Source organism: Hippoglossus stenolepis, chromosome 10, assembly GCF_022539355.2.
Source record: "Hippoglossus stenolepis isolate QCI-W04-F060 chromosome 10, HSTE1.2, whole genome shotgun sequence".
Classification (NCBI taxonomy): Eukaryota; Metazoa; Chordata; class Actinopteri; order Pleuronectiformes; family Pleuronectidae; genus Hippoglossus; species Hippoglossus stenolepis.
This window is the reverse complement of record NC_061492.1, coordinates 16,772,770-16,786,208: the sequence shown is the minus strand read 5'-3', so window position 1 is coordinate 16,786,208 and position 13,439 is coordinate 16,772,770. Positions and strand designations below refer to the sequence as shown.

Below are 13,439 nucleotides of genomic sequence, written 5' to 3'. Positions count from 1 at the left end.
TCCTCATTCTCTTTCAGTGGGAGTCCATAAAAGACAAGACTTGTCCAGTCCTGATCTTTCTTTCATAAAGTAATCTCCCCACAGACTCTCAATCATTTATGTCCTCCCCTCTCTCCTGTGGGTTATATTTAGCTACTTACATACTCTCTACTTTGTCATTGTCAAATCTGCCCCATATTCCGTTGAAGAAAAGGTAAAAACTTGTGTGTCTGTTTTCTTTAGGTGCATATTTTAGATCGAGGCCTCGTGTCACGCTGACCTCATGTTTAGCTGTCCACTACCAGTCCGTCAGTCACATTTTCTCCCTCCGTGTTTGGACATGGCACATGGTGCCTCCGTGTGCCAGACTTGACCCGGCCTGATGGGAAGACAAACATGGCTTTTTAGGACAAGCAATTTTCTTGTCAGTCACTGCAGAGTGACTCGCTAGTGCAAAGATTTGCAGCCAAATGTGTTTGACTTAATGTAGGTGGTGAATGTCCCTGAGAGGAAATTGAAAAAAGGTAGGAATTCAGTTCAAATAAAACATAAAAGGGAAAAAAAGGGGATAACAGATAAAAAAAAACTGCGACTCAAAGGCTGTAGTTTGTTACTTTCTAAATCAAATGTCACTTGTTTCATACAGACGCTCATATGCATACAGAAAGCTTATCTGAGGGAGAAAGCAATGGGTTATACTGTGAACTGAATTCACCCCGTGGTAAATACACATATTCGGATGTTGGATTCAATCAGTTTTTGAGTGTGACACTAAGAAAACAAGGATTCCTCAATCACCCACCTTGCTGATCATGGTAGAATGAATTCTGTGGTATTGTGCATATTTGCATTATGTGTTTGTCCTTTCTTTTGTGGGGTATCACTAGGTTGTTACTTCACATGCACATCCTGGCTCATGCACTGCATGAAATTCTGAGCTAAAGGTGTGCAAACACATGTTTATCTCGGAGTAGCTGAATGAGTGCACACAAGGATATTTGTCATTATAAGTCAAAATATCCTGCGGCAGCTTTGGCTAGTAACTACTGTTGTACAGATTTACTGCTGTATGTCACTTGCAACAATGACTGTATAATCCTCAATGTTAACATCCTGCAGCTTAGCATGGTTTTATTTTGCTTAATACATTGTGCGAACTGATGTTGCACAATTTGGAATTTCTCTAAGCGGCTCAGCGTAATCTGGAGTAATCTTGAACTTGTTTGCCATTTCTCAACAGAAATGACCGTGCTGACCAAATGGCACCACAATGCTGTGTTGATAATCACTGTTTGATGGGGTCTGAGAGGTGAAGGTATCTGCCCTCTTAAGCCTCTTTTCCTCCAGACAAAAAACCCACTTATATGTGGCTTTTATCTGCAATGGGAATGGATACAACCGGCAGTCACTCCCCGGTCTTATGACTCTGCAGTAGACACAAGTTTTCATCGGCTCCAGCTCTGATCTGCAGTGATAGAAACATGAAACTTAGGTGAATGCGTAAATTCTTCTTCTTCCTCTGCTACTTCTTAATTTTCTGCGTGATGTTATGACGCACATTGAACTTCCGGACTTTGGCACGTAGACATTTTCATATTTATTGATTTTTTTGTATTTAGTGATTTTCTTTTTCTTCGTATTGTGCAAGATGCAACACTGACAAAACAGGAATGTGAGAGAGCTTCTCAGTTTGCGGCACATTTGTGACATCGAACATGAGTCACCGGGGGGGGGAAACATAAAGGAAAACTCCTCTACCGGCAATGGGAAAGGACTCCATCGCCTTGTTATTGTAGGTTTACCCGTGTTTAAAAAAAAAGTGTGTATGATCAAAAATGTTCATGTAGAAGACGCATTACTTTGAAATGATTCATTCATCACAAGTGGATTTTGTTGACAGTTGAAGACCCGCTAAAGAAACCACACCCTATAAAATGAGCCTTTTTGTGTCAATATGAACTTTTGCTTCCACCTGTAGAGTTTATATTGGATCAGTTCAATAACAAGCTTTCCGGGTTAGTCCTTCCTGCAGACACAGTGGCCTCATGTGCAAATGTGCTCTTTCATTTACACATTCCCAGATGTACTTCCCACAGGTGCAGCCTCACCTTATAATCCCATTCTTCTCTTTTATCACATCTCAAATCTTTGCTCCAAAGGCAGGGACACAAAAACCTAATTCCGCCCCTCATTCTCTCACACCCTTGTGACACTTTCTTCACCTAGAACTCAAGTAATCAACAGCTGAGGCGCATCCATCCCCCGGCCCTGCTCTGTGTTGCTCTCACTCTCGTCTCAGTAATGACATTTCCTTGTGGCAGACGGGCATCCAGTCAGACGCCCACATGAGGCAACTTGAGCGGAGCAGATCCATCACATACTGCACATGCGGTTTCCCACACCGATATATCCATAGAGGTTTAATATGTCCTTTGACAGCCGCTCTATCAAGAATCAATCTGCTCGATCAGCCATCACTTTCAGCTCCTGCTGCTGGATTTATTTCATCACACAACGATGCCGTTGACGTCTCTGTTGAGTCATTTTCACAGATCGAGGGATTCATTTTAAAAGCTTTTCTACAGAATCTCATTAAAAGGACTGACTTTTTTATTTAATGCTAATCAACTCATATGTAGCGGGAGATGAATCGTGGTCTTTACATTCCCCGTACTGTCCAAAGTCCTGAATGAAACTGGCACGAGAGGTTGGCTGCTGTGACACACAGTTCACTCGTTGTCATCATTGATTTTTCATTAGTTGGACCCTTAAGAGCGAGCGAGCTATCACTTGGATCAGACCTGTCGTGTTCAGTTAAAAGCTTTTCTAAAATAGCCTTTTTTTTTTCTTACAGCACCTTATCTTCACCCGGGCCCTTCCACTGCCTTTCCCTGCGTAAAGATTTCCTTTGTCTATAGTGCGAAGCTGCCGCAGTCACCTCTTTGTGGCGGTGGACACTTTAATGTTGGTGGCTGTTTTTAGAAACAAGAAAGGAGTTGTTTCAGGGTGTGGTGTGAGAGTGTCTGATTATAGCCCTCCCTCTGTCTGTCTCACACACGCACACAAACACACCTTACGACAACTCTGTCATTGTGTTCACCGGACGCTGTCACGTACGAGCCCATCTTCTCGTGCAGACAACCGCAGAGGACCTGCCACACCAGCCCCGCGGGCCCTTCCAAACGACTGTATAAGACAATTTTCTCCCAGCTGCAGTGAGCCATTACAGGCTACATGACAAATGAGCGGGATAATTACATGTGGACACTGAGCAGGCAGCTCAGCGCCTCATACAGTGGTAATTATGGCTGGATCACATTGTACAATGGGCAGCAGTAAGAAGGGTTAGAAAAAAGGCTTAGCAGGGGGATCTGCTGATTCCCTCCTCTTCTCTCACATACAGTAACCCCCACACTCTCACACATGCACACAATTGCTATGACGACCCTATTAGAGTTGCCATAATGGCAGAGCAAAGCGGTGACAGTCAGCGTGGCGGGACCGAAGGTGTTGAGAAGGCTCATTTAAGGGACGGAGGAGGTGCTGAGGTGTTGATAAGTGTGTACAAGTGTGTGAGTCCATATCTGTGTGCGTATTTGTGGAATATTTGTTTAGCGTCAGCACAAAAATACCAAAAAAACACGAGCTGAGCTCACAGATTTTCTGCTCCCTGTTGTGTTTTAGAGCAATGAACTGGCAGGACTGACATTTCAGCTCTCCTTGGTTCTTGAGTCTTTTCTTTGCAAGTTCATGGGAAAGGCACAGTCAGTCAGTTGTCGTGTGTCAGACCAACAGACGGACAGAAAGGGAAGACAGGTGGCAGGATGTCCGTCAGACTCAATTATATCTAATGAGATGCGGAGTGACCAGAAACTCCTGGTGGCTGCCAGACGAAACAGAACCTCAGTGTGGCTGTGAATGATTCCAGACTGCTGCACTGAACCACATTACATACAGGGCGAGGCTCTGTGGCTCGTCACTCGTGCTACTGATGACATTTGCCCCGTGGATCAATTGCAGTGATGGTTCCTCTGGATGGTTCACGGCCCTCGTTCGTATGCATAATCCCCTGACACTCCTGAAGACACATAATTAGATATTTGGATGAAATGCTTTGGCGAACTGGAGTTGAAACCAGAGTTGAAAACTTGCCGAGGGGGAACGAGAGGCTGCTCGACGTGCAGACAGATCTTGATCAGCCTGTGATGAAGGAGCAGAGCGTTACAGTATCTGCTGCTACAATGGGCAGCAGGCAGATAGGCATCTCCAATCCAACTCCACTGTAGCAGCTGTAAAGATGCGGATATGCAGATTGATGTAGATGGGTCTGGCTAAAGCACCACATTACAAAACATGAGGTTTTACGAGCATCGCAAAGGAGAATGCAGGAAGGTAGGCCTGCTCGTCGCAACAGGGAGTACAGAGGCATTGGAATGAGGATGAGAGAGAATGATAGAGAGAAAATGAAAGAGAGGAATGTGCACTTTAACGTCAGGCCTAAGAATAACAATGATCTTTGTCTTATCTTGAATGCTGTGTGATTGTCTGAGGAGACCACACCTGCTTCCTATCAGCCTGCTTATCAGTTCAGTCCATGTGACAGACAGGTTTGCTGCTCACCTTGTTCACCTCCAGACAAACAGCTGGGTGGGAACCTGAGGGCAGGAAACCGTTCAGGCCAAGGTCGACCAAACAGATTCTCTCTGGAGTTGAGTATTATTCTGTCTAAGGATATTCTATATTGCTTGAATAACACAATATCACATTTCATTTTTCTTGTGGTGAAAACTTTAAATAAATATAAATAATAGGTTCCGAACATTGTCTTAAGCTTGATTTATTGTTCCCGCACCTGTAAGTCTAAGGGTGTCTGCTAAAGTCATCTGCCCTTTGCTGCAAGAGTCCAAGTGGAACATATGGCACAACAAACGTGAGGACGCATCTGTTAAGTAGACATGTAAACACAATTGTGTGTGCTTCAGTTTTTGCTCTAATTCGGTGTCTTAAATGTTTTAAATGTACTCTTAACTATATAGTTTTTCACCACCATTAAATTGGATGACTGACAAGAGAGACACTAAATCATTTTTTTTAAATCGAAGCAGTATAGGTACTAGTATAAGTATTAGTCCTTAGTATAACTAACTATAACAGAGTATAAGGGCCATATTAAAGAAAAAGAGATTTTGAGAATAAAATTATAATATTATGAAATTAAAGTTAGAATTGAGTAGAAAATTGCAATGCTACGAGAAAAAAGTAGTAATTTAATGAGAAGAAAGTCACAACATTATGAGAATAAAGTTATCATTCAATAAGAAAATTAGTCATATTTCCAGAAAAAGAAAAAAATGACACATTTTGTAATATTATGACTTTATTCTCTTATTAATATGACTTTATTCTCTTAATATTATGATTGTATTTCTTGTGGTATTACAACTTTATTCTGGTAATATTATAGCTTTATTTCTCGTAGTACTGCACTCTGACAGCGTCTTTTATTCATTCTCCCCGGCCTCCTAAATGCCCATTATCTCCACCGTCTTTCTGTTAAAAGTAATAAAATAATAAAAGCATCAAGCACATAAAATGAAAGTAACGTGTAAAACCAGTGGAGGGAAAGTGCCCCTTTAACTAGGATGAAGCAGACACATAGATGACCTTTATCTGCCTAGGACCCTGGACACATCCCTGAGGGACCTCGTTCAGGTCCACGAACCATGGTTTGGGTACACGTGCTCCACCTGTTTTACCGTATACTTAGATCTACACGTCATTATTAATCCCTGGAAACACAACCACCTCCACCCCCCTCACTTCTCCTCAGTGTCCGTGGGAAGGAGGAGTTTAACCCCACAGTGTCTGGGAGGAGTCCGCTGCCTCTTGGCGCTTCGTCCCATGAACATTTGATCCGGAGACGAGAGGAACCGTGGAAGTACTCGCTCCAACAAAGTCCCGTGTTTTTACGTTTTTCTGTCCAACGCAACCTCGTTATATTCCGCGGCTGTGAAGAGGGAAACACGTGCTCACTTCCCCAAGTCCGTCGCGTTAAAGGAAACGTCAGCCGGTAAGTTGCGAGCGAACTTGTTCTCCAGTCAAAGCGGACTCTGCTCATCTCTGTGCGCGCTTTGTCCGCCTTTACGCGTAGACGCAACCCCGTGTTCACCTCAAATGTGTCCGGCAGACAAAAGTTGTGAGGATGTTTGTGTCATATGCTGAACGAATCCCACCAGTGTGTTGTCGGTGTTCGTTGTGTGTGTAGTAAATCTGTGGGGGAACATGCGATAGTCGTCAGTGGGTCCATGGCGCAAAGGGGGTTTCAACAGAGGACCCATCCATCTTAGATTTATCATCAATTAAAACTAGCAGCCTGGGAGCTTATTTTCACTTTTCATATGTCATTAAATCTTTTTGGGGGGGGGAAATTGATTTGCTATGATGAATCAAATAAATTGCGTCCAGTCATTTTCTTTTCGTTCTCCATACTAAGAGCAGAGGCTTCATTGAGTGTGGAGATGTTCAACATGCAGCCCCCAGCAGGGTCATTGCTCCCCTTTCTTTGGTCTGATTTATGAACTGAGAGATTGCGAGTCATGATCCTTCCACTAACTGTTGGGGTATGCTCTGCTGCTGTTGTGCTTGGATGTGATTTACCCTCCACTTGTATTATTGTTGGGCCGTGTGCTGGGGTGGAAGGGCTCCCCGGCCACATACAGAAGCAACAAAAGGGACCCTGAGACCCCTGGAGTGAAGGGGCCCGCCCAGTGCAAACAGAGGAGGAAGGGTCGGGGAATGCCTTTTGGCATGGTTGGCCCTCTGTCATGGAAACCCTCACGTGAAGGTGTCGGCATCGTTGTCCCTGCTACCTCTGCCACGCTGCAGGGGAGGGTTGTAATAATAAAAACTCAGGCTAATGTTTGACTGGGAGAGGCTGGCCTGCTCATTGATCTGTCTGACAGCCGGAGTCTGTCTAATAATCTCGCAGCTGTGGCTGGTGAAGTTAAGTCTTGAGGAAATGTGACGTGTCAAGATGTCATTAACGTGATTAACGTTTATTGAATGATAGATTTGATAAGAGGATGCACAGTAAATTCTTAGCAATCATTTACTGGGAGCAGGATTTAGACTCGGCCCAAGAAATTAGCCGAAGAGAAAAGACGCCCAAGAATGTGATCTGTTTATTTTTCTGAAGGGGGGAAGGCATGCTGTGTGGTTGGTTTATGTTTCATCAGCCGTTTCAGCTCCCCTGCCTGTTTAATGGACTTGCACTTTTACATAATTGCTGTTGTCCTCATGTGTGCACCCCGGTTCTTTTTTTTTTTTCAGTAACAAAATCGCCGGGTCAGAAGCCGTGGCTCTGTTTGGATACTCTGTCCTTTGCGGCTCACATATTTGTGGCAACGAAATCCACAACCACAGGGAACATTAGGTTTTTATTATTCTGTTTTTCCCCATCGGGTTGGGACGGGGGTCTGTCTTGAACCAAGAGCGATATTGATTCAGTGTGGTCCGTAATTTCCTTCCCAGTGGAAAATATGGGATCGCTTTGCTTGTTCACTCTCTCCTCCGGTGCCACGAGTTGCACATTTTGCGGGAGATGCCACTTGTCGAAGTTGTTTACCAGTGACAAAAGAGAGGTGTAATGCTGCCCCCCTTTCTGGGTGGCACGGAGTCACTTCACAGGCATCCTCAGCTCATCGCTCGTCTAATTTAAGATGAAGTGCTCGGTAAAATCATCAGACGGTGACATAATTACCTCAGGAACTTCCCCTTTTATGAAACGGTGTGTTCTGAAGTGAGTTGATTTACTGTGTGCAACTTTGTGGAGTAAAAAAGAGGAATTGTCTCACCGATGTGGAAAACTCTCTCCACTTGTCTTTATTTCCTTTGATGCTCTGTGTGAACAACTTTTGTCGAGTGAGAAAGTGATTTGTTCTCTTCTCCAGGCCGTGTCGTTATTTCTCAAGTGCTAGAACACTGGCCGAGAAACACCAATGTTTCACGTCTTCTCCGGCCCGGCAACATTTTTCTCCATATAAGGTGGCGTGCATGTGACTTATCATGCATGGGTAACATCTGTGCTTATTGTCACACGGGGATGAAGGCCTGTCTCTAGGTAGAGAGGCGCTGCAGGGGAAACATGACTGCTGCATCTTTCCAGACAAAGGGATTTGAAGTGGATCAGATCCAGATCAACAAAAACTTGAACTTTTTCCACTTCGCCACATATTCACTCTGACTCTAGATTATAATGAAATGCCCTCTGCCTGCTTTTATTCCAGTTAAAAACAGCCCTGTCAGGAAAGTATAATAGTAGCTTGTATGCTTCTATTTTTCACTGCTGCGGTTGAGATTATATTTGGCTTTCGAAGTGTTTGCTGGTAGTGCACGGCCTGCAGCGTCTGGACTGTCTGCTATAAAAAGCTTGACGGACTAAAAGCTGGTGTTGACAGCAACCTGGCCAAGCCTTTTCATTTGCTCCCGCACTCCCTGAGAGGCACCGGGCTGGTTTTGACCCCATCCTGGTGCCACCAAGTACAGGTCAGAGAGCCTTTACCACTACAACGCTGATATTCCCAAATTCTGTCATGTAGTCGCGCTTTTCACAAAAATAACAAACTACTGAATCAACTGAAAAGAAATATTTTGTATCATTTTGTGTTTGCAGCACAATTCAGTTATTCTTAATTTAACTTGTTTTTTTTTATAGCCACTGAGCGGTCAGACACACAAAAACACACACTTAGCCCCATCCACTTTGAGGGATTTGTTCACTCAGATGTGTTTTGTGTATCTGCTTCAACACGAGATCCGTTGCTCTGCTGCACTCACAGGAACCTTCTGTCCAGCCCAGCAGAGCGACGTAGCGTCATCCAGCTGAACCCATGCACCCATTCACGCTCTTTGTGAACAACCAGAACTCCACTGCCTTTGAGAAGATTAATGTGTAGGTCTAAATTGAATTGAACCCCTTCTGGGTCCCCTGCTCGAGAGTAGCCCACACGAGGTATACACACACACACACACAGGCAAAAAATGAAGATTAAATGGTGACAGGAGTTTTTACAATGTGTCAAACGGTATCACATTAAGAGTTACCTAGCACATGATTGGGGTGTAGGTGAACAAGGGAGCAAGGTGGCTCTTAAGTGCCAGACGACTTCACTATGTGATTCAGACTTTCATTAACCCAGAAAGAAATAACTTGAAGACACACCATTAACATTCTTTTATTGATGGTCATATAAATCATATGGCGATTGGTGTACATGAGACAAAAGGCCCCCATGGTAGCTGTTGAGTAGCAGTGCGTGTAATTCCTGTGAGCTCAGACGACATAAAATATTTCAGTCTGGAAAAGGTGCCGTTACAGCACTTTAAAGTCATTTATACGCAGTGGACACACATGAAGTAGTTTGATTGTCAAAATATATGAACAATGGCATGGAGAGGACAAGGAGATACAGGAGGTATTTGCTGGTATCCACACATGGGTCTATATCTTGATCTGCCTGCTATGGAGAACCCAGTGTGAGCGTGTCTGATCCTTTATTCTGAAGGTGTATTCTTTCAGCACATAGATGCTGGGTAAAATCCAGTTTGAGCCTTCGAATGTGAATTCAAGCTGGTAACCTGTCAAATTGCATCATGCCTGTGTGCAATGCATTTTTGATGTATTTTATTTCCGATGCCTGCTTCAAACGGCAGCGCGTGTTGCCGCATTGTTCGGACAATTGGCAGCACTCTTTGAATGGAAATAATCCATTTTGCACCACACACTCCCCCACTCCTTCCTTCACTGGTCAATCCTTATAACAATACAAATTGGGATTGATCTGCCCTACCCTGGTCCAGTAGCCATAAGGTCTAGCTCGCAGTCCTTGCTCTATTGCAAAGGCAAACACAGCTGGTACCACAGGCCAAAGTGCTCGGTGCTCTGATGTTCAGTTGGTGCCATGTGTCTTGTATTGTCCTCCATGATGGATGGAGAAAACTGTGGGTACACATTTACTCCTTCACATCCCATCTGCCCATCAGTGGGTGGAGTATTGATTGGAGATTGTTTTTGATGAAAGTCAGGAGACCCACCCTCTTATTGCTTTTGTACAGCTCATCAAGTGTGGCAACAAATGGTGCTAAGACATTCAAAAGTAAATGTCAAATAATCAAAGCGGTGATTGATCATCATGGTAAGATGGATTTGCTTTTCATACTGAAATAGGTTTACACATCTTTCCAACACCAAAGCGTGTACAATATCTGATCATAATATGATCTTTGAAGTAAACGATAAATCTTAGTACAGTAAGTTATAAAGAGCAGATGGGAGAGAGAGTTGTGATCTGCACAAAATCCATTACTGACCACACATGGATCCAACTGTATCTAATCGTCCATTCATCACTGTCTTATCTTTAGCAGCCATATATCAGCCATCTCCGAACGAAATTTGCTATAAATCTTTAGTCTCATAAGATATTGATGTTGTTTCCCTTTTTTTGCTTGCTCAGTAGCTCGCTCCAGTGAGCTGCGTGCACACCATGTGACCTTATCTGTAGACTTTCCTGGGCTTTGTGACAGACGTGAAGTGCTTTGGATGGTGTTTGGCAGCAAATGCATTTGTGTTATGTTGAGGAACATTTTCAGGCTCATTAGTACTCCTCTTCCTGTCCAGCCCCATCCCTGCTTTAGCAGTCGGTGGTTTGATCTCCGAGCAAGATTAGCTCTTTTCTCCACTTCAGTCTCCAGGCTTTTGTCATGTTGGTTCAGTCATTTGGCGCTTGGCCAGTGTAAACAGAGAAAGGGTCCTGATTGCTTTAGGTCAGTGGCAACCCTGGCATCCACTAAGTGAACATGCTCAATTAAAGCTTTCTCCAAAGAAGTAAATGTATCCAAATAACCTGTTTCCCGAGGCGATATAGGCTTCAAGGCTTATTCGTCCGACAAGCCTTAGCTGTCAAAAGGAAAACGCATGTGCGAGTGAAGGAACTTATTGCGAAGGATGTTTAGATAAGAGCAAGGAAACAGTAGTTGCAAGAACATTTCATCATTTCATCAGTTTTTGCAGTTTATGCCTCTGAAATAGCAGGGAAATGGTGTAAAATATGCATCATGCCATCAATCTAAATGAAGCCGCGTGGTGTATTGGCCAGGCTGCAGCAGACAAGCCTGTGTTGTACCTTCTTCGTGCCCAAAGATTGACAATTCTTTTCCATTTCTCACTACAGTTGACTTGGGTTTGCCCCATCTTCCAGAAACTTTCAAAAGTCTACTTTTCTCTGCTCTACTATCGCCAAGACATTTGTGCTTTCTGCTTGGCTGTTGCTTGAGCTGTTTAACAGGGTTCACTCTCTCTTACCCAGGGGGACCAAATTGCCCACGCTGCCTGGTTAGTACTCCATGCCACCTTGGCTGCACAGTCCACAGCAGGTGTGGTTTTCACAGTTTGATGGAAGCAGGTACAAAAAGAAAAGAGAAATCTTCCCAACTTGTGTACCTCCAGGTTCAGTCATGTAGCACAAGATTGCGTCCAGGTTCTGGCACGTTTTTCAAACTGAATCACTGTGATCGAAAAAGCTCACCATCAGCAGACGAGAGTACTGTATTATACAAAGTCAAGAAGTCAGTGTTACTGGGAGCTGGTTTCTCCATGGGTCAATGCCAAGTCAAGCAGATTACGCAGAGTGCAGGTTGGTGCTCAGCTTGTTGCAACCTGAGCAAGTCCTGCAATATTAATGCAGCATTCTCCCCAAACGGTGTCATGGCAGATGTCACCAGGCTCTCATAAATGCCACGTTTTTTAAAGTTTAAGCAGTCTAGCCGACACAGGTTCCAAGCCGTGTCAGAGGATTATTAAATCTCTATGAAACGAGACTGAATCTCTGAACCTTACGGCTGCTGATCACCAGGCTGCAGTTAAAACAGCAGGCATGTGTTTGCTGTGTGTACATACAGAGGCTATATCAGAGGCTATTAATGGTATTTGACATTCAACGGTCATTGGAGAGGCTGACTCGCAAATTGTCTGCAGCTCAATCCTAATGTTATTAAAGGTGCTGGAGCCAAGAAAGTGACCCGCTTAGGTTTAGAGACTACCACTGATCTGGGGCCTAATTTATAACCTTTGCGTACACATCTTTCAGACCCCATTTTGCGTGTACACCACTTCTCACGCAAACGTTGGGATCTATAAAAACTAAATTGACAGGAGAATGTGTGCACTTATACGCAAACTCTGACCCATGCGTACAAACATTTTGGAGACGGGATAGTGGTGATGCAGACATGATCTTAAACCAGATTATAGATCCACTTCATCATTGAAACCAACCGCGTTATTTGTACTTGTGCGACATAACTGTTCAATTGTAAAAGACACATGAAACAAAATTTGGGTAAAATAGCAAAAAAGTTACATAATAGTTATTAATAGTTTTTAATAATATCTTCTATAACACTGCGCCTGTATCACCAAGTACGACTGTAGTTTTCATGCGTGTGTTAAATTGCTGCAGAGAACGTATCTTTGCTGTCAGGCGCATAGATTTATTTTACAAAAAATAAATAAACTCTGTTAATCTTTAAACCTCCATTTCCAAATGATGTCCCAGAGTGGAGGTTAGGATCCCACTGATACGCACTGTATAATTTTTACCTCACTAATTAAAGCCCCTTTTGGGAATAAAATGATTTGGTTTAATTTTATAGGTTGGGAAAATCTCAGCTGTCTCTAAATTTAATCATTCCTGCAGTATTGACGAAACAACAATTATTTTTTGCCTCCACCTTTAAATCTGACCACTTTTTTATTTCAGACACTGTCCCCTCTGTCGTAGTCACTCTCACTCACTGCATTAACAGCAGCAGCAGCACTCTACCACTTAGTGCATTTTCTTTTATTTAATCACGGCTGTGGCCACCAAACAAGCGGTTGCTGTTTACCTCCACCTCAGGAACAAACACCTCAATGTCGCTGTCAGAAAGGGCGAAATATGAGGTAGATCCACGTATGCAGATGGAGTTTGATTTATTTCAGCATAAATCCTACGTGCTTTTTTATAAATGAGGCCCCTGGTCCTGGTTCCTCTGTCCAAGCACTAAACCTCCAATCCAAGAAAGCTCCTCAGACACAGAGGGAAGAGCAACACAACATAGGTTTGAAGGAATGGATTGATTTGTTTATGCTAAGCTAAGCCAACAATCTCCTGACTCCAGCTTCATATGTACCCAAACATACGTCATATCACGCTTCTCATCTTACTATTGGATCAAAAGCAAAAACTGCACTTCCCAAACTTTTGAACTATTCTATTACAAAGATCCATATTACGATAACTGAAGTGTCCTGGTGGAAGCCAGTCAAAGTTTTTTTGGCACAAAAAGTGGAACAGTATCAAAATACATTTTGAATACTGCAAAATTTAAAGCAGTGTGACTTGACTTTAGGCTTCATGAGC

At 43.4% G+C, this 13,439-nt stretch overlaps 1 protein-coding gene across 4 annotated transcripts in view; it reads left to right on the top strand.

The window, feature by feature from the left end:
- The window catches only part of tiam2a (TIAM Rac1 associated GEF 2a), a 98,279-nt gene that overhangs the window by 15,862 nt on the left and 68,978 nt on the right, over positions 1-13,439 (top strand). Inside the window, exon 1 of one of the 4 annotated variants that reach the window (XM_035167964.2) lies at positions 5,371-6,049. The exons of the other annotated variants lie outside the window; for them this stretch is intronic. The gene's annotated coding sequence lies outside the window, so the exon portion shown is untranslated. Of the gene's footprint in view, positions 1-5,370; positions 6,050-13,439 lie in introns of those variants that run through there. 4 annotated transcript variants of the gene reach the window in all.